At 43.9% G+C, this 20,504-nt stretch overlaps 1 long non-coding RNA gene across 1 annotated transcript in view; it reads right to left on the reverse strand.

Moving 5' to 3' along the window:
* The window catches only part of LOC138788410 (uncharacterized), a 108,194-nt gene that overhangs the window by 74,819 nt on the left and 12,871 nt on the right, over positions 1 to 20,504 (reverse strand). Inside the window, exon 3 of the long non-coding RNA XR_011362596.1 lies at positions 391 to 597. This is a non-coding gene — a long non-coding RNA (uncharacterized lncRNA). The remainder of the gene's footprint in view (positions 1 to 390; positions 598 to 20,504) is intronic.

Here is a 20,504-nt window from a genome sequence, read left to right on the forward strand (position 1 = left end):
AGACTAGAAAATAGAGGCTTTGTGACTAGATGTCCTTGTGGGTTTTGACATGCAAGCTTTGAGTTCCTAGGCCAACATGGCCAGTGGTGTACCCTCCAGTAGTGACATTAGTGACAGTGCTCTGTATTCCCCTTAAGGCCAGCCCTTCAAAGCCAAGTTGATTAAAAAAAAACCTTTACCATGTTTATTGCATGATTGATGTTGATATCCATACACAATGGAATAGTTCTTTAAATACTAAGGTCATGATTTAGACGTTGGTCAGGAGGGGCATATCTTAAGCCCAGGGGGTCAAAATATCGCCTAACACACCAGCTCCAGCATATGAACAAACCAATATAAAATATACTTTCCACATAGTAATAGAGAAATAATAGCTTTGGCACTGACCTCACAGACTCAGCAGGGCACACTGTATCTTCCAGAGTTCATAATCCATGGAAGTTGTTAATGTAAAATGCAGGTATAACAGTCCTGCTGTGGACAGAGAGATCTCCCTCTTGGGCCTATAATTGTCTTGTTTGAAGGCTGTTACCCTGCCTTGTATTGTGAGTTCCTCCATTATTCATCCCTCACAGCTGTCCACATTTTCTATTCCTGGAAAAACAAAATCCCACGGATGAGAGCCTGGGCCTGCACGCTCCTGACAGACAGATGTTCATGTTGGAGCAGTGATAAATTCAGACTAATTCTGTTTCCACAATATGTCATGTTGGGGAAGCCTCACTACCCAGACGCTGAGGAACATTATTGAGCAGTAATTAAATGAGAGGTACGTCGGTGCAGAGGTTTATAAATTCTGCACTAAGCACATCATGCTTGGTAGAACATGATAGACATGGCTCTGGCCTGCACAGGATAAACAAGGACAGGACCAACGTATTAAATATGGATGTTTTTGTGCCATATTTCTTTCTTTAAGTGCATAGATTGTTTTGGAGCTTTTTTTTTTTAAATATATATCCACCACCTTTGTGTAACCAAGGTTTGCGGAATAACAAGAACTAAAGTAAGGATTCTTGAAGGAACATCCAACTTTATAGAATACATTTATGTCAAGACAGATTTTAGTGTCTACTTCTGTGAAAATCCTTCTCATTGCTTCTATATTCTTGTGGTTCCTTCCGGTGAGGTTCAAATTGCGCTTAAAATATAAGCTTTTTTTTCTATATGTACCAAAGTCACAAAGACATATTAATAAATCATATAAAAATTCATCAATTCAAAATGTGTGTGTGTGTTGGTGGTGGTGGTGTGTGTGTGTGTGTGTGGGGGGGGGGGTTTATCCATCTTGCTAAATAAATCCCATCCAAGTGTATCAGGCGATAATAGCAAAAAGTACAGTAACCAACCTCAAACCTTAGTCCCAAAAAACACAAAGAAAGCATACTTCTCCCACTGCATTTTCCACATATGATGCAGGATTTATCAGGGAGATAGATCACTGGATAGGAACAGCAAGACATGGGCAACCAATGCAAACTGCATTACTGGCCAAACATAGGTAAGGATAACATAGAGGGAAAGATACCAAGGCTCATGGGGAGTCGGGAATAATACCAAGGTGCATAGTCTTTCTTCCCCATATGAGGAGGTCAGTACTTTAAATGATGCATAGTTGAGGGGCCCTGTGACCGATTTTGCACTAGGGACTACTGGCTTCAAGTTACGCCTCTGTCCAACAAACTCCATTAAAGTCAATGGGGTTTTTAGGCTCTGTTTGTATCTCTTGCTCCAATGGTGTGTTTGGATCTGTTTGCCAGTGCCAAATGGCAACTGAAATGGAGGCTCCAAATGGAGTCTCTGATGCAGTGTGAACCTAGCCTTACTCAAAAAGAGCCAGATAAAACCCACCACATTGCAGCTGTATGTGTCTCAATTATTTCCTATGTGAAAGGGGAGGATTTATTGCTAAGGCAGTCCACCATTGGCTAAAGTTTTACTCTACCACCACAGGGCAGTATTTGGGCATCTTTGAGGGCACTGGTGATGGAAATGTTGTGAAGTATCATGCTTTTATCCCTGTCAGCAAGACTAGATACACCCCTGATAACAGACAGCAGTCTTCATATAAAGCAATGATAAACAACTACACGTATTCTTATATTATAAATACTGGTGCGTGGAGGTGATTTACAAAAGAAAAAAAGAGAAACCTGCAAACACATTTATAAATCCCATCAACAATGTTTCTTTCTGCAGTTGCTTTTCCAATTTTCGCCATCATAGTCTCTCGCTGTTTTCTAAGCGTTTACTTTTCTCCCAATGGATCCCAGTTAATGTGGTGCGACTCTGGGTAACGTACGGTTAATGAAGCTGCTAAAACAATTCACAGACATAGTGTTCCCTGGACCATTACCCATGTGTTAACCCATCTCCGTACATGCTATTACCCCCACTCTATGTCTACCTCTCCATCTGCTCAAATATAAAGCAATGTTAAATTTATTCAATAGAGAAAAAAAGTAACCTGAGACCATTTGTACTCCAGTTTATTCTTAAATATGCCATGATAAATATTCTCATGTTTACTTATTGCTGCAACAAGTCAAGAAATATTCCATTCTCCCCTCCAGGGGCCATCATTTTGTCACAACTATTATTCAGTGCTGAGCAATGTAACTGTGTAAGTCATCAGCCAGAGGCAGAGAATATTTACTACACATTGTATAAGGGAGAACTCCATCCTTCCTCTTCCTCAGGCCAGTAAAAGGCAGAACTCAAGAGAGATAAAGTTAAAACGTGTGTTGTACATCTCTGAAAGTATTGTGCACAGGATGAGTAGGAATTATTTTTTCCTCTTTACCCAGGGGAACATTCATAGAAAGGATAACTTTGGACTGAAAATGAGATCTGTTTGTAATGAAAATGAGACTATATTCCATGTGACCCCTTAACCCCCCCCCCCCCCCAAAAAAAAAAGATCCCACTATCCGCTTAAATTACACCCTTACAGATTTGGCTGTTAAAGAGGTTATCCAGTGCTAAAAAAAAACATGGCCACTTTCTTTCAGAGACAACACAACTCTTGTCTCCAGTTCAAGTGCGGTTTGCAATTAAGCTCCATTCACTTTAATGAAACTGAGCAGCAAAACCCCGCCCAAGCTGGAGACAAAAGTGGGGCTGTCTCTGGAAGAAAGTGGGCATGTTTTTGTTGCGCTGGAAAATCCCTTTAACCCTTAGAGGACCGGGCCAATTTCAATTTTTCGTTTTTTCCTCCTTGTGCTTAAAAGGCCATAGCACTTGCATTTTTTAACCTAGAAACCCACTTAAACCCTTATTTTTTGCTCCACTAATTGTACTTTGCAATGAAAGGCTGAATTTTTTCATGAAGTACACTGCGAAACCAGAAAAAAATTCAATGTGTGGCGAAAATTAAAAAAAAATGAATTTCTTTTATTTGGAAGGTATTTTTTTACGCCATTTGACCTGGGGTAAAATTGACTTGTTTTATATGTTCCTCAAGTCATTACGATTACAACGATATGTAACATGTATAACTTTTATTGTATCTGATGGCCTGTAAAAAATTCAAACCATTGTTAACAAATATATGTCACTTAAAAAACCGCCCCATTCCCAGGCTTATAGCGCTTTTATTCTTTGGTCTATGGGGCTGTGTCAGGTGTCATTTTTTGCGCCATGATGTGTTCTTTCTATCGGTACCCTGATTGCGCATATGCACCTTTTTGATTGCTTTTTATTACAATTTTTCTGCATTTGATGCGACCAAAAATGCGCAATTCTGCACCTTGGGATTTTTTGCGCTTGCGCCGCTTACCCTGCGAGATCAGGAATGTGATTAATTAATAGTTCGGGCGATTACACATGCGGCAAAAACAAACATGTTTATTTATTTATTTTTATTTATAACATGGGAAAAGGGGGGTGATTCACACTTTTATTAGGGGAAGGGGCTTTTTATTATTAATTTTTTTTTATTAATTATTATTATTTATTTTTTTTACACTTATACTGGAAGCCCCCCTGGGGGACTTCTAGTATAAGTACACTGATCTCTCATTTAGATCTATGCTGTATAGTAATACAGCAACCGAGTGCCGAGCCAGGATCAGTGCCATTATGGCGCAAACCCCGGCCTGAGCCTGAGACAACGTCCCAGAGGAGCGATCCACCCCACTAGACACCAGGGAACGGCTGCATAAGGTAATTGGATGCAGCTGTCATCGGACCGTGCCCACTAATAGCCGCGGCCCTGGGCTACACACGGCACCCGGGACCACGGCGGCTAAGAGCGGGGCTGCTCTGAACAGCCGTAGGAGGCCCTAGACATACAGGTACGCCCAGGGTCGTCTAGGGGTTAAAGGGGTTATCCAGCGCTACAAAAACATGGCCACTTTTTCCCCTCTCTTGTCTCCAGATTGGGTGGGGTTTGGAACTCAGTACTATTAAGGTAAATGGAGCTTAATTGCAAACCACATCTGAACTGGAGACAAGAGAGGGGGAAAAGTGGCCATGTTTTTGTAGCGCTGGATAACCCCTTTAAAGGAGAAGTCCGGTGAAAATTTTTAATAAAGTATTGTATTGCCCCCCAAAAGTTATACAAATTACCAATATACACTTGTTACGGGAAATGCTTATAAAGTGCTTTTTTCCCTGCAGTTACTACTACATCACTTCCTGGATAATATGGTGATGTCACAACTAGAGATTAGTGAACTGCTCGAACTTTTGGTCCGAAAGCAGTTCGCTCTCTCATCATGCCCTTGATCCCGGCCCCATAGTTGCGCTCACGTGAATACGCGGCCAGGATATTCCAGGGAATCCCTGTTGAAGTCCCTGGAATATCCTGGCCGCATATTCGCGGGAGCGCAAGTATGCAGCCGGGATCAAAGGCATGATGAGAGAGCGCCGATCTCTAGTCACGACCCGACTCCCAGAGCTGTGCGGGCTGTTGCTGCTGGAGAGGATGATGGCAGAGGGATGCTCAGTGTCCCTCCAGTGCCCTGTGTCCCTCAGTGTCCCCCTACCATCCCTTTATGTGCATTTCCTGTAATAAGTGTATATTGGTAATTTGTTTAACTTTTCTGGCGCAATACAATATTTAATAACATTTTTCACCGGACTTCTCCTTTAAGGCATAATGGTGATTGTAGTTATGCAAGAGCGGAAAGCTCAAAGTTTCCCATCCCTGCATTTGATGACATGTCAATTCTTTGAGCGGAGAGCGGGGGTGTGCAAGGCTGTGGTGGGGGCTCCAGGTAGAATTCAGCCTATTTTACTCAGTGTGAACAGACTCTAAGGATGGATAATGTGAGGAGATCACCACCGAAGATTAGACTAAATGTATTTGTACTATTTTATAGCAGTGTAAGGGTGTAAATATTTGTGTATAAGGTATGTCTGTAGCCAGTATATGGCAGTGTAAGGGTGTTTGTAGCCAGTATATGGCAGTGTATGGGTGTAGTCTGTAGTCAGTATATGGCAGTGTAAGGGTGTCTGTAGCCAGTATATGGCAGTGTATGGGTGCAGTCTGTAGTCCGTTCCGGGGGGGGGGGGGGGGGCTATTCTATATGGACATACAGTATTACAAAGGGGGGACTATTCTATATGGGCATATAACAAAGAGGGGGCTATTCTATATGGGCATATAAGAAAGGGGGGCTATTCTATATGGACATATAACAAAGAGGGGGCTATTATATATGGCATATAACAAAGAGGGGGCTATTCTATATGGACATATAAGAAAGGGGGGCTAGTCTATATGGGCATATAACAAAGAGGGGGCTATTCTATATGGGCATATTACAATGGGGGGTATTCTATATGGGCATATAAGAAGAGGGGGACTATTCTATATGGACATATAAGAAAGGGGGGCTATTCTATATTGGCATATTACAAAGGGGGGAATATTCTATATGGGCATATAACAAAGGGGGAGGACTATTCTATATAGGCATATAACAAAGGGGGGCTATTCTATATGGACATATTACAAAGGGGGGCTATTCTATATGGGCATATTACAAAGGGGGGGACTATTCTATATGGACATATTACAAAGGGGGGCTATTCTATATGGGCATATTACAAAGGGGGGGGACTATTCTATATGGACATATTACAAAGGGGGGCTATTCTATATGGGCATATTACAAAGGGGGGGACTATTCTATATGGACATATTACAAAGGGGGGCTATTCTATATGGGCATATTACAAAGGGGGGCTATTCTATATGGGCATATTACAAAGGGGGGCTATTCTATATGGGCATATTACAAAGGGGGGCTATTCTATATGGGCATATTACAAAGTGTGGGGGGAATATTATATATGAGGATATTACAAAGAAAAAAATATTCTATATGGGCATATTGCAAAGTGTGGTGTACTATTCTATATGAGCATCTTACAAAGGGGGGGGGACTATTATATTTCGGAATGTTACAAAGGAGGGCTATTATATATGGAGATATTACAAAGTGGGCGGGGGACTTTTTTTTTCTTAATAAAGGGATGTTACAAAGAAGTACCCTTTGTACGGGGATGTTACATAGAGGCCTATACTTTATGATGAGGTTACAAAGGGGGGGACTACTATTTGGAGGCACAAACTGGGCCTAACTACATATATGGGGGCAAAGAGGGCGCAAGGTTACTGAGTGAAGCAAAACTCTTGGGGAGTTTGTATATTGATGTGGATGATGTTGGAGCGAGGAACCTTAAATGTTTGTCTGGTAGATCCTGCAGAGAGGAGTCATTGCCAGAGAAGTCTTCATGATGCCGAGCAAGAAAAAGCGACCAACTTCAGCAAAAATGTCAGTTGCAATTCATGCAGAGAAGAAGAGAAGACGCCTCCTGTGAGTAAGTGGCTGTAATTGCACCATAATCACTCAATTTGCATTCATTCTTTTCATTACCAGCTGAAGTTTCACAGTGACAGTGGCAGCACTGCCATGTGTGTCGCTCAGTCAGAGCAGAAAGGGGCGGGGCAGGAGGTGACACTTCCGCTGGTAATGAAAAGGAGGATTATAAAAGTTTACACTGGACTAAAGGTCCTGCCACTCACAGATTCCCTTTAAGGGCACCTACATACCTAATCCATTGTGGATTTGGCGCTGCTGAAATACATAAATATGCAACATCAAATCCACAGCAGATTATGTTGTATGTTTATGTTTATGCCTTGATGGTGGGCGTTCACATATGTAAATAGTGAGGAACATGGTCAATTGAAGAAGAATTCGCTCCAGAATGTCTAGTACACTGCTATCTTTAATATATCGGCGAGAATATGTTATATGTGGGCTACGGAGGTTTGAGTGCCAGGGCTGATTTTATGTCCCAGTCCGGCCCTGTGTAAGGGTGTCTGCAGCCAGTATATGGCAGTGTAAGGGTGTCTGTAGCCAGTATATGGCAGTGTATGGGTGTAGTGTATGGGTGTAGTTTGTAGTCAGTGTATGGGATGTCTGTAGTCAGTGTAAGGATGTTAATATTTGTGTATAAGTGTGCATGAATGTATTTGTGTCTTTGTATGTGAATATATGAGTGTCTTTATGTTTTTATTACATGTCTGGTACTATGATGTACTAGTATGACTATGATGTTGGCTTTACATTACGTTAGAGTTCTTATCCAGTCATAAAAACCTTCAGATACTATACCAAAGCAACATACCCATATCAACTCCCTAATTCTGCAGCCTTTAATTTTTTTGGGTGGTGGTGGGGGGGGTTGCTTTCTTCTTGTTACCTTTAAAAAAACATAATTTACAGAATCATAAGAGGGCTACCTTTTTTCAGAGACCAGTTGTACAGTGGTGCCTTGGATTAGGAGCATAATTCATTCCAGGACCGTACTTGTAATCCAAATCCACTCTTAAACCAAAGCAAATAAATCATTGAATGCAGACAATTGGTTCCATTTTTTATTCTGAATAACATTTAGAAGAGATGAAACACTGAGAAACAGCTAAATATGTGATATTATACTGTACAGTATAGCAATCAGCATGTGGAGTATAATGTATAGTAATGTATATAAGAATGAAAAAATAGCAGTTTGTAGATACAGGATGGAGCTGCAGGTCCCCATAATGCAGTAGCATAGTACAACAGGCTAGAATAGAGAAGCAGGGCTGCTGTCACAGGTCTTTGTGGTCACATGACAGCAATAGGAAAGGGGTGTCTGTGTACCATGGACCAATCAGGAAGTGAGAATCACAGAGCTGTGCTGGAGGACAGTGACAGAAACCTTTCTGTACAGCAGTGTGAATGGATGAGTGTAAGTGCAGGCACATTATAGCATCAGTGTGTATAGCTGAGTGTGAGTGCAGGCACATATCAGCTGTGTGTATAGTTGAGTGTAAGTGCAGACACATTATAGCAGCAGTGTGTATAGCTAAGTGTGCGTGCAGACACATATTAGCAGCAGTGTGTATAGCTGAGTGTGAGTGCAGGCACATTACATCAGCCGTGTGTATAGCTGAGTGTAAGGGCAGGCACATTATAGCAGTAGTGTGTATAGCTCAGTATAAGCACATTATAGCAGGAATGGAGAGGATGGGAAACACAAGGACTGACAGAGACTGCAGGGAGTATGAAGGAATAAGCATGTGGGCGAGAGAGGGGTTACAGCTATGAAGAGATTACCTCCACAGTCAGTCCTGTCCTCTGATGCAAACCGCAGCCTGAAGTGGATCTGCTATGATTTGGTAGGTGAGGGAGACTTCCTGGGCCAGAGTGCTGTGTTGTAGACCCCGCTATGCAGACCACGCCCCTCCCCCACTCCTTCTCCCACCCAGTACAGGGCGCTCCTAAACATAAGCAAAGCTTCTACTTAACTGACTCCTCTGCCACCCATGACCGACTGTATGCCAATCTGACACACACTTAGTGTCCATTTACACAGAAAGACTATCTGACAGATTATCTGCCAAAGATTTGAAGCCAAAGACAGAAACAGACTATAAACAGAGAAAAGGTCATAAAGGAAAGCCTGAGATTTCTCCTTTTTTCAAATCCATTCCTGGCATTGGCTTCAAATCTTTGGCAGATAATCTGTCAGATAATCTTTCTGTGTAAATGGACCCTCACCCTGCCTACTTATCTAGATGGTCTTGTTGGTTACGTAGTAAATATCACTTAGAATACCCATTTACCTTGCTTCTTCTTTTAGACCCTTGAACTGTTCCTGTACTTATTTATATATTCTAAAACCTATAGTCCGGGCTGTACCACTTAAAGGGGTATTCCCCCAAGAGCTAAAAAAATAAAATGCTCCCAAACCCACCAAGTCCCCCTGAGAATTTTGAGCCATCTCCTGTCTTTCTAGCTGCTTCCGTTCCATAGTTACAAGTTTTTAAAAAAGCCGAACTATATCCAACATGGTGTCGGCCAAAAAACTAGATCTCCCATCATGCAATGCTTATGTTTGATTGGTCCATGATGTAGCAGAGCTGATATCAATAAGATATAGTGAATGAGTGACATAGCAGAGTTGAGTGAGTTGCATAGCAGAGTTGAATGAGTGACATAGCAGAGTTGAGTGAGTTGCAAAGCAGAGTTGAGTGAGTTGCATAGCAGAGTTGAGTGAGTTGCATAGCAGAGTTGAGTGAGTGACATAGCAGAGTTGAGAGAGTTGCATAGCAGAGTTGAGTGGGTGAAATAGCAGAGTTGATTGAGTGAGTGTAATAGCAGAGCTGATTGAGTGACATAGCAGGGTTGAGTGAGTGGCCTATCAGAGTTGAGTGAGTGGCATAGCAGAGTTATGTGAGTTGCATAGCAGAGTTGAGTGAGTCCCAGGAGGGGGGGCGGGTTGATATTTGCTGCGTATAAGTCCGGGGGGTGCCGCGGGTGAGTCCCGGTGGGTGTTTCCGTGAGTGAGTTCCGCGGGGTGCCACAGGTGAGTTCCAGGGGGGTGTTTCCACGCGTGAGTTCTGGGGGGGGATTTGCCGCAAGTGAGCTCCGCGGGGGTGCTGGGGTGAATTCCGGGGGGGGGGGGGATTGTGTCGATTTCCGCATGTGAGTTCCAGGGGGGATCAGCTCCTCTGCTCCTCTGGGCTGCCCCTCAGATGTCAGCTTTCTCCACGTGGTGCCGCGGGTGAGTTCCTGGCGGGGGGATTGAGCTGCGGGGGGAGCAGATGAGCTGTGGGGGGCATGTCAGGGGGCACAGTGTGGAAGCCGCAGGTGAGCTCAGAGGCAGGGGATGTGCACACAGGTGACCTGAGGGTGTCAGGAGGGTGTCAGCAGCAGCAGCTGTCCGTGTCCTCCCTCATTTCAATGAGCCGGGTTAGAAGCGCTAACCCAGCCCATTGAAGAGACGGAGGACACGTGATGCCGACACAGAAGGTGGGGGCCAGAAGCAGGGAGCAGTGTCGGGTTGCACAGAGATTTGATGATTTTATGCGTTTCGTGGGGGTGAATGCACCCACCTAGATAACAGCAAAACCGTGCAGAATCCATAATAAATGTATATTGGAAAGATGGAAAGCTATGGGAGGGCAACCTAATAATGCATGGGGGGGGGGGTATGGGGAATACCCCTTTATTTAACTGTTGTTACTGTTTACCTATTGTTTATTGCCTTTATCTCTGCCCACTTTAAGTATGTTTTACTTATCCTATGCATCTACTTAATTTTCCGTTGGTGGGCCTTTGTTTGTCTAAGTTTGTAAAACAAGAAAAAATTTTGGAATTAAAAAAACATAAGCAAAGCTCTTAAACCAAGTCACAATTTTGGAAAACTGTGAGCTCTTCTTACAAAGCGATCTTAATCCAAGTTACTCTTAAACCGAGGTACCACTGTACTTTGTAATTACATTCTTGATTTGTCCTTAAAATTGTCCTTGAAATAAAAAAAAACAATATTTTTGAAAGCATTTAGCATGTAGAAAAACTGACATGTTGTTTGCATTCTACAGGTAAGTACAAATATAACAATAATCAATTTATGTATGTTTTAATACTGTACAACAAAAATTAAAAGGAAACTGACAGCACAGATATGCATGTTAGTGCTGCTAGTCTCCTGTTGCAGATCACACCAGCATCGCATACATAACGCAAATTCTCAAAGAGGCGGGTCTGTGAAACTGTTAGATCCCACCCCACTCTCTGAGCACCACTTTCAGTCATTCTGGAGGAGGTGAGTGGAAACCTTTTTTTCTTCCCAAGGCTGAGGTTTGAATATATGAGGGAACAGGTGGGGGCCTTTCTACTATATGAGGGCAAAGAGGGGACCTGAGGATTATCTGAGGGCCCTAAATTCCACATTGTATCATTAAGAGGGCACCAATGCAGTGTGAAACATTACAGAAGAGGATGATGCTGGAGCAAAGAGCTGGAACTAAAATATTGTCTGGCAGATTCTGTAGAGATGAAGCATCACCAGGAGAAGTCTTCATGATGGCTAGGCCAGAGGAGAAGAAAAGCAAAAGTGAGTGGTTGTATGTGAAATGTAGAAAGCCTTTTACTCTGCTCTCAATTCTTTTTCACAGAATATACCCCTTATTATTCCGAAAGCATTGCACTCTGCATGGGTTTTTTATTCAGACTATTTGTGTACTTTGCTCTATTCAGTTTTCCTTCAACATAGACCAGTTTCCTTGTCCCACCTGTTAAAAAGTTGCCAGCTCTAGGAAGAGCCCTGGTTGTTCCAAACTTCTTTCACTGAAGAACTACAGTATGGAGGTCACTATGCCCTTGGGAATGTTCAGTGCAGCAGACTTTTTTGTCCCCTTCACCAGATCTGTGCCTCCACACAGGCCTGTCTCTGAGCTCTACAGGCAGTTCTTTCCTCCTCATGGCTTTGTTTTTGCTCTGATATGCATTGTTAGTTGTGAATTATATAGTCAGGGAGGTGTCTTTCCAATCTACTGAATTTATCAAGGTGTAGAAACATCTCAAAGATTATCAAGAGAAATGTGAGACCCCAGAGATAAATTTCATGGCAAAGGGTCAAAATACTTGCGTCCATTCAAAATGTTTGAGTTTCTTGTTTTAGAAATCTGTGGAAAATTCTATACTCATGTTTTCCCATCATCCTTATTATTATTTATTTAATGCAGATAGATGAATGGTGGAATCTTTTTGTTGTTGTTTAGTTCAAGCACAAGACTACAACATAAAAATATTTAAAAAGTAAAAGGATCTGAAGACTTTCTGAATGTATTGTATAACAATAGCTCTAATAAAAAAAAATTATATATACAGTATATATGTACACGCACTATATAAAAAAAATGACTTTACCTTCACAGCTCGTCTGTCTATAGTGTTGAATTTTCCTATTTTAGGGTAACTCGCTGATAGACATGAAGTCCGCTCAATAGCATCTACTAATGTATAAATAACTCAATGTGATTAGTGAGACAAAGGAACAAGGTCTCTAAATCATCTCAATTATATGGAATATTAATCCCATCAGAGGGAAGGAATCAATAAGTGCCTCACTGGGGACTAGTTCAGTAATTAATGTTCCTCTCTATGATGAAATATTATTGGGTGGGGGAGGGGAAGTATTCTGGCCTAAGCTCAGATTAACCTTTACGTTGCTTCTTTACGGGAATATTTGAAGAAAGAGACGTGGATTGTAATTGAAGGTGACGTTTATATACAGTTTTAATACATGAACTTGTCTTCCTTTAATGATGTGTTGTAAGCATCATTTCCTAATAAATGTGAATGAGAAATTCCAGAGCAGTCTCATTAGGAATGACAGTGCCGGTAAACTAATAACTGGAAACATCAGCATATCCAGCCTGTACTACTGCTGTGGTTAGCAGCACCTTACCAAATTAATTGGACATATGGGCCCCCTAAACAGCAGCTTCTGATGTTAAGGGCAAATGAAGCATCAGTAAATGATCATTTATTTGTCTGCAACATGGGAAAATATATTTAATGGGGTACTCCAGAGAATTTTTTTCAACTAGTATCAGAAACTTATAAAGATTTGTAGATAACTTCTATTTAAAGTACGGAAACTCAGGTCTTCCAGTATTTATCAGTTGCTGTATGCCCTGCAGGAAGTGGACGTTTCTTTCTAGCCTGACATAAACTATCAAGAGCAGCAGCAAATCCCCATAGAAAACTTTTCTGCTTTAGACAGTTCATGTTATTGACAGAGGTGGCAGCAGAGAGCACTGTCTCAGAGAGGAAAGAAAACACAACTTCCAGCAGGACATACAGCAGCTGCTAAATACTAGGTAGCAAAAAATTACAAGGTGGCTTATACTTGCTATTCATCCTATGTACCTGAAAGTATTCATTCTAATTCCAGCATGATAATGACAGCAAATGTTCCCAATCACAGTGAATCAAACAACTGACAGATTTACTATTTATATTGTTTCTGCAGAGGTTTAGGTAGGAGCTCAAACATTGGAGCCTCACTCATCGGCCTGTGAGATTACAGTTAATATAAATTCCTGCAGGAGCCAGCACACCAATGGCGGATTATAATGTGGGCGGTTTGGGCGGCCGCCCAGGGCCCGAGGCTCCGGGGGGGCCCATGCCGCGCCGCCCACATTACAGAGCAGCAGCACATCACTTTCGGGGGCCCAGTGGGCCCCTGAGTGATGTTCTGCAGTAGCGCTCTGTCCCTCGAGTCCCGGCCCACAACGCTCGCCACCCCCGTCTGTTGTGCGGCTGCTGGGGGTGTCACGTCCTATCCCCGGCAGTGCACGCATCATAGAGCTCCCTGTGGCCGTGACTTCCAGTACAGAGAGCGTCCCTGTGCCAGAAGTACCATCCCCGGCGTAAAGGGAGCTCTATGATTCGTGCGCTGCCGGGGATAGGACGTGACACCCCCGGCAGCCGCACATCAGACGGGGACAGACGGAGGCTGGAGGAGAAGAGACGATCGGCGGGGGAGCGGGTTGTTAGGTAAGTTTTTTAATTAATTTTTTATCTGCCTTGCACGGGGGAGGATGAGAGAGGGGACCATCTATAAAGGGGGGGGGGGAGAAAGAGGACTATCTATAAGGGAGGGGGGATAAGAGAGAGGGGACCATCTATAAAGGGGGGGGGAGAAAGGGGACTATCTATAAAGGAGGAGGGATAAGAGAGAGGGGACCATCTATAAAGGGGGGGGGGGGAGAAAGGGGACTATCTATAAGGGAGGGGGGATAAGAGAGAGGGGACCATCTATAAGGGGGGGGAGAGGGGCCTATCTATAAGGGAGGGGGATAAGAGAGAGGGGACCATCAATAAAGGGGGGGGCATCTATAAAGGGGGGGAGAGAGGGGACTATCTATAAGGAGGGGGGGAGAGGGGACTATCTATAAGGGAGGGGGATAAGAGAGAGGGACCATCTATAAAGGGGGGAGAGAGGGGGCCATCTATAAGGGAGGGGGATAAGAGAGAGGGGGCCATCTATAAGGGAGGGGGATAAGGTAGAGGGGCCATCTATAAGGGGGGGAGAAGAGAGAAGGGGCCATCTATAAGGGAGGGGGGTTAAGAGAGAGGGGGGCCATCTATAAGGGGGGGAGAGAAGAGAGGGGGCCATCTATAGGGGGGAAGAGAAGGGGCCATCTATAAGAGGGGGGAGAAGAGAGAAGGGGCCATCTATAGGGGGGGAGAGGAGAGAAGGGGACATCTATAAGGGGGGATAAGCAAGAGGGGGCCATCTATAAGGGAGGGTGGGAGAGAGAGGACCATCTATAAGGGGGGGGAGAGAGGGGGCCATCTATAGGGGGGGAGGGGCCATCTATAAGGAAGGGGGGGGGAGAAGGCGCCATCTATAAGGGAGGGGGGGGAGGAGCAGGGGCCATCTATAAGGGGGGGAGAGAAGGGGCCATCTATAAGGGGGGGGGGAAGAACATAGGAAGAGAGGGGGCCATCTATAAGGGGGCTACATAGAGGGATGCATATACTATAAGGGAGTCACATAGAGTCAGCCTACCTACTATACGAGGGTGTAAAGGGGCCAATATAGATGTGCAGTTTTTATAGAGATGAGGATGGTGTCAGTGTGAGGAGCCTAATATGTCTGTCTGGCAGATTCTGTGGATTCGTGGCTCGGAGAAGTTCTCATGATGGTCCAGAGCAGATGAAGACGAAGATGAAAAGGGAAGAATTCCGATCAGAGAAGACAGTGAGTCACCTGATATAACAGCACTGTAATGTATATGGTGTACACAACCTGTGTAGAGCTGGGTACCTCTATATGACTGGATGAGGTGATAGTGATCTGTGTACAATGGATGTTATTCAGTAGCAGCGGCGGTATTAGTCACTATTAGTGGTGTGTCAGTATGCGGTGACATTAGTCAGTATGCAGTGACATTAGTCAGTATGTGGTGGTATTAGTCAGTATGCAATGGTGTTAGTCAGTATGCGGTGGTGTTAATATGCGGGGGTATTAGTCAGTATGCGGTGGTATTAGTCAGTATGCAGTGACATTAGTCAGTATGCGGTGGTATTAGTCAGTAGGTGGTAAAATTAGTCAGTATGTAGTGACATTAGTCAGTATGTGGTGGTATTAGTCAGTATGTGGTGGTATTAGTCAGTATGCGGTGGTATTAGTCAGTATGCAGTGACATTAGTCAGTATGCGGTGGTATTAGTCAGTAGGGGGTGGAATTAGTCAGTATGCGGTGGTATTAGTCAGTATGTGGTGGTGGTGTTAATCTCAGCACGGTGACCGGGCCCAGAAGCTTCTCTCTCTGTACACTGTGTAGTGGTAACAACCTGTAACTGCAGCACTGCAACATAGTACAGAGACAGAAGCTTCTGACCCCATTTACTGTGTTATTATCTGTAATTCCAGTCATGACCATGATGATACAACATCTAGCCGTGCTGCGCTCACAACATCCTCTCATAACTTATCACCGCGCGTTGAGTGGGCCTGTGTGCTCTGAAATGCCAGGGCTGATTTTCAGTCCCAGTCCGGCCCTGCTAACATGTAAGCAGTGTGTGTTGGCACTGGGGGTGCTAGGACCGGAACATGGACCATTGGGGGCTGGGGGGAGGCTGCCTGGCAGTGGGACCGGACGATGGTTATTGGGGCAGGCTGCATAGGGGGGCCTGATGGCCATATGTTAAGGGCAACAACAGAAAACCAGGTGGCAAGATGTTTATTGGGGGGGGGCAGAGCAAAGGGCCAGATGAGGTGGCAAGATGTTTATGGGGGGGGGGGGCCGGGTTGGGTGGACAGCCCCGGGCCCAGGGTACATTTAATCCGCCACTGCAGCACACAGTAAGGAAATTTTCCCAGGGCACAATGGACCATCCACAGAACACCCAGGGACCGCCCTAACATGCTAGTGTCCAGTCACAAATTCTTCACAAAATGTACTTAGTGTAAGAAAAACCATTACATAACCATACATCTAAAAAACAAAGGTGTCAGACAATAAGTTCACAGAGATTATTCCTTCAAAAGGCAGCTAATAAAAGTTAATCAATAAGTTACATAAATCACAAAATGGCGCCATAAAAAATAAAAACTCTTCCCCCCAAAAAGAAAAAAAAATGTCATGGCTCTTGAAAGGGGACATTGAAAATTGCTTAGTCAACAAGTCCTAAAAAAGTTCCAGAAAAGCATTAATCATAAAACTTCAATTTTCAGCTATTTATGTACTAATTCAGCATTCATCGTTATTTGGTCTACTTGTTGTTGGTTTTTAGATGATCAATTATCTACTTTCTATTAGTCATACAGATCCATCAGGGGGGCAGCAATCACAGATCAGAGTCCTTTAAGAACTGTGGAGTGAACACCATCTTGACCCATCGTCTTCTGTAAAGGGGTACTCTGTGCTTGGGCCTTTTTTAATATATGCTCAGAGATAGGTTGTTTGAAAAATATAAAGGGCACTTACATACATGGCTCCTGCTACTCCACTGTTATGTTACCAATCCTTCCTGCTGTTTGGCCACCTCTGGGTCCTAGGGCCATGACATTGCAGGCTGACCAGGCCAATGAGTGACTGAGATAGACACTGCTGCAGGTGTTCATTGGCTTGGCGGGCCTGCTATGTAACAGCACATCATAAGATACCAGCAGCGCTGTGGGAGCCAGGAAGGTAAGTGCACCTTATTATCCCCTGGAATATATTTCAAAAGGCCCCTGCCCGTAGTACCCCTTCAACTTCAGACGGATAATTTCCCTAAAATATTGATCTCTAAAAACACTGGAGCTGAACGGCATACCATATCTATGAAAAATACTGTATTACAGGCATATAAGACGACTGGGCGTATAAGATGACCCCAAACTTTTCTAGTTAAAACATAGAGTTTGGGATATACTCTCTGTATAAGACTACCCCTCTTCCAAAGCACACAAAATAAAAACTGTATCAAGTGTACCTGAAGATTTGTTGTATTCCCTGTTGCACATTAACAAGTAGTAAACCAAGTCAACATTATTAATGAGTCTGTGATTACTGACTACCACCTGCAGAGCACTTACACCGTAACCTTGGGATAATTCCCCTATCTGTGGGTGGCGGGTCCTACCAAAATTTGTGAGGGTTACTATACCACTCTGACCACCTGTGACATAATCCCAAGGGACCCTGCAGCAACCCGACAGGACACTGACCACAGGGGAGAAGGGTACAACCGGCCTTATACTCAAAAAGTAGGCGTGCCATCACACCTGTGTGCCCACCAGGCACTGGGGTCATGTGACAAAACTCTTAAGGTCCGGCTGTGCCTCGGCCATCCACCACAAGGAGTGGCGTCACACTTCCATTTAGCAAGTGACCGGCCGTCCCACCACTTCAACATCATCCGGGGGCACACCACACCTGAAGCTTACTCTGCTCTTCATACGGTCACTGCACAGCGGGAATCTGGCTGTTTTAGAGCCCCTCCCCCAAAATATGCAGCGGTCGCAGATTCTTCAGTCTGGTTCAGAAGCCATATAAGACGACACCCGACGTTTAAGATGACCCCTGACTTTTCAGAAGATTTTCCTGGGTTAAAAAAGTAGTCTTATACGCAGGAAAATACTGTAAATATGAACATTTATAGTTGCCATTCCCAGCAGGACAGCATTCAGATTCCTGCTGATGGGTCACTGTGTAGCTCGGTGCTGGACTGGAGAAATTCTACACATTTTGCCATGAATGTGCAGGTGGTGAGACAATTATACATTTCTGTAGTGTCGGACAAATTTGCCAACTCAGCTAAAGCTCCTAAGTTAGGGAAACATGACTGTCAGACTTTAATTAGCAGCTGGCGTCCGGGTTTATTGATCCCGGAGACCATTTCAGGTGCTATATTTGACTTCCTAGCACTCTGCCTCATTGCTGCTGTGCATTTAATTTGAGTCTTGTGGAGACCTTACCAGACTGCATGAAATACTGGCATATCTCACATGTCCTTGAAATAGATCTCAAAGCAATTTACTGAGCCAAAATTGATTTCACAAATTCTGTTTTAAAAATGCATTCACAGTGCATCTCAAAGCCACAACCCAAGAGAAAAATAAATAGCCACCCCCACCCCTACACTTAAAATATCTGATGAAGGTTTTAGAAAGTGTATTTATGGCTTTGAAGTTGTAAAAGGAGACATTTTATAGAATATGACCAAAGCAAAGGATACAGACCAAGAGCATGGAAGCCAAAAATCCTAAACGCCTTATATATACTGAGTATGGTAATTTATGCACCACAAGTGCTCAAAGAAGGCAAAATATTGGGGATAGGGACAACACAGTGAAAAGGGGCTTATCGGCTGATCTCATGTTTTGTGTGGGTGTAGTGTCCCACCAGAGGTGGTTCTCTAAGCTTTACACCACCCAGGTAAAGTAACTCTCTCAGGTGTCACATCAAGTGCTGGCAACTGTGTATTCCACTTCAGCCACTAGGTGTCTCACTTCTGAGCACAGCTGCAGTGCAAACCAGGTTTAGCTATTGTTTTATCTATATATGTGTGGTCTCCCACCACTGGTGTCCTCTCTCCTGTGCACCTGTAAAAAAAAAGCCTTTTTTCTCTCTCAGGATAAGTGGTGGATGAAGTGTATTAAGTTTCCCCACTAGATGCTAGTGTCTTGCATTCTCTTATGTGTGTAACACAGCTGAAGGTAGTCATGGGTTAATGTTTCATGTGTTTAATGCTGACCAATAGGAGATGCTCTTTTCTTTTAACTTATTATCTTTCTTCTTTCTCCTGCAAACACTCATCCCCACCACTCACAGGCAGGCATACAGAGGCCCCATGTAGGAGGAGTTTTACTGGTGGAGGAAGTACAGTCAGTCTTATACAGATTATCAGAGAGGATGGACACAAGAGACAACAGTCCCTGCAGAAGTTAAGCCAGGGCCTGGCTTATGCCAGGACTCCTGTCAGGGACGGCAGTGCAGTTGAGTCTAGTCACCAACATGTACTGATGCAGTTAGAGACCAACGTAACTGGGAAACCTCAGACACCTGACTACACCCAGATAACCATGGCTGGGGCTTGTACTACCCTACTGGGACGGGTTCTATGAAACCAGGGGGCAGAAGGTCGTCAGACACAGTCTAAACACAAGTACAAGCAACACTTCACTATTGAAGAGATATCTACGAAAAGTTCCGGCAGAGTACATAGCTACACTGGGTTAGGGCTCCTCTGGCAAACTCCTCTCCTTTACGTTCTACTCTACCAGCACCGCTACAACTACCTCTCTTATTTCTCTCAAGCACCTCCTTCAAGCACTAAGGTTCAGCAGTCAAGAGTGTGTCAAGATTTATTTATCAGTGAAAACTGTGTACTGTTATATTGAAAAGCCTGACAGTAAAGCTTTTATATTTTTATACTACTGGGACTCTGTCATCCTCTGCTTGAACTGGCACCCATCCACACACAACCGTACAACTTGGGTTATTTTCCCCCCTTCTGTGGGTTGCGGTACCGACAGTCCAGGTGGATCAGTTGCTACTCAGGACTGCCATGACAAAAGACCAAGAGACCCACAACAACCCGGCAGGTTACCGACCATTTGGGCAACACTACCGGCCTTATACAAAACAGGTAACAACATTACACCTGTGTGCTGGACTAGCACTGGCATCACAACAATTACCACCACTGGTCGAGTAGTACAGACCTACCACCACTTATGATTGCCTATTGGAGCACACACTCTGTACATTACTAAACTCTCTTTTTCCTACTTCCTGCCACACCAAACTATATAAGGTAGGGGTTTCCTGTCAGGAGTTAGTCTAGTCTAGTTCAGTTCTTTCTAAAGAGTGGATAGGACACAAGCCAACAGGTTCCTGCTACAATAACTAAGTGGGCCTGACTAAGATCCGAGCTCTGGACAGGGACTACACCTCTTTTCTATACTGACAAGTAACTAGCCAGTATGGAGTGCTGAACTCTAGAGATGAGGTAACCGGTCAATAGGATCACCTTTATCTATGCTATGAATTTCTACAGTCAGGACAGTCACCCCCTAAGAAAAGGCAGAGGGACTGATCCCCAGTAAGATAAAGAAGCTAAAAAGCCAAGGCACCTAAGGCACACACTCATCCACTCAGGGATAGTTTTCAGTGGGAGCTGAACCTAGAGACAAAGGCATAGGACT

The sequence above is a fragment of the Dendropsophus ebraccatus genome, chromosome 4 (genome assembly GCF_027789765.1).
Source record: "Dendropsophus ebraccatus isolate aDenEbr1 chromosome 4, aDenEbr1.pat, whole genome shotgun sequence".
NCBI lineage: Eukaryota > Metazoa > Chordata > Amphibia > Anura > Hylidae > Dendropsophus > Dendropsophus ebraccatus.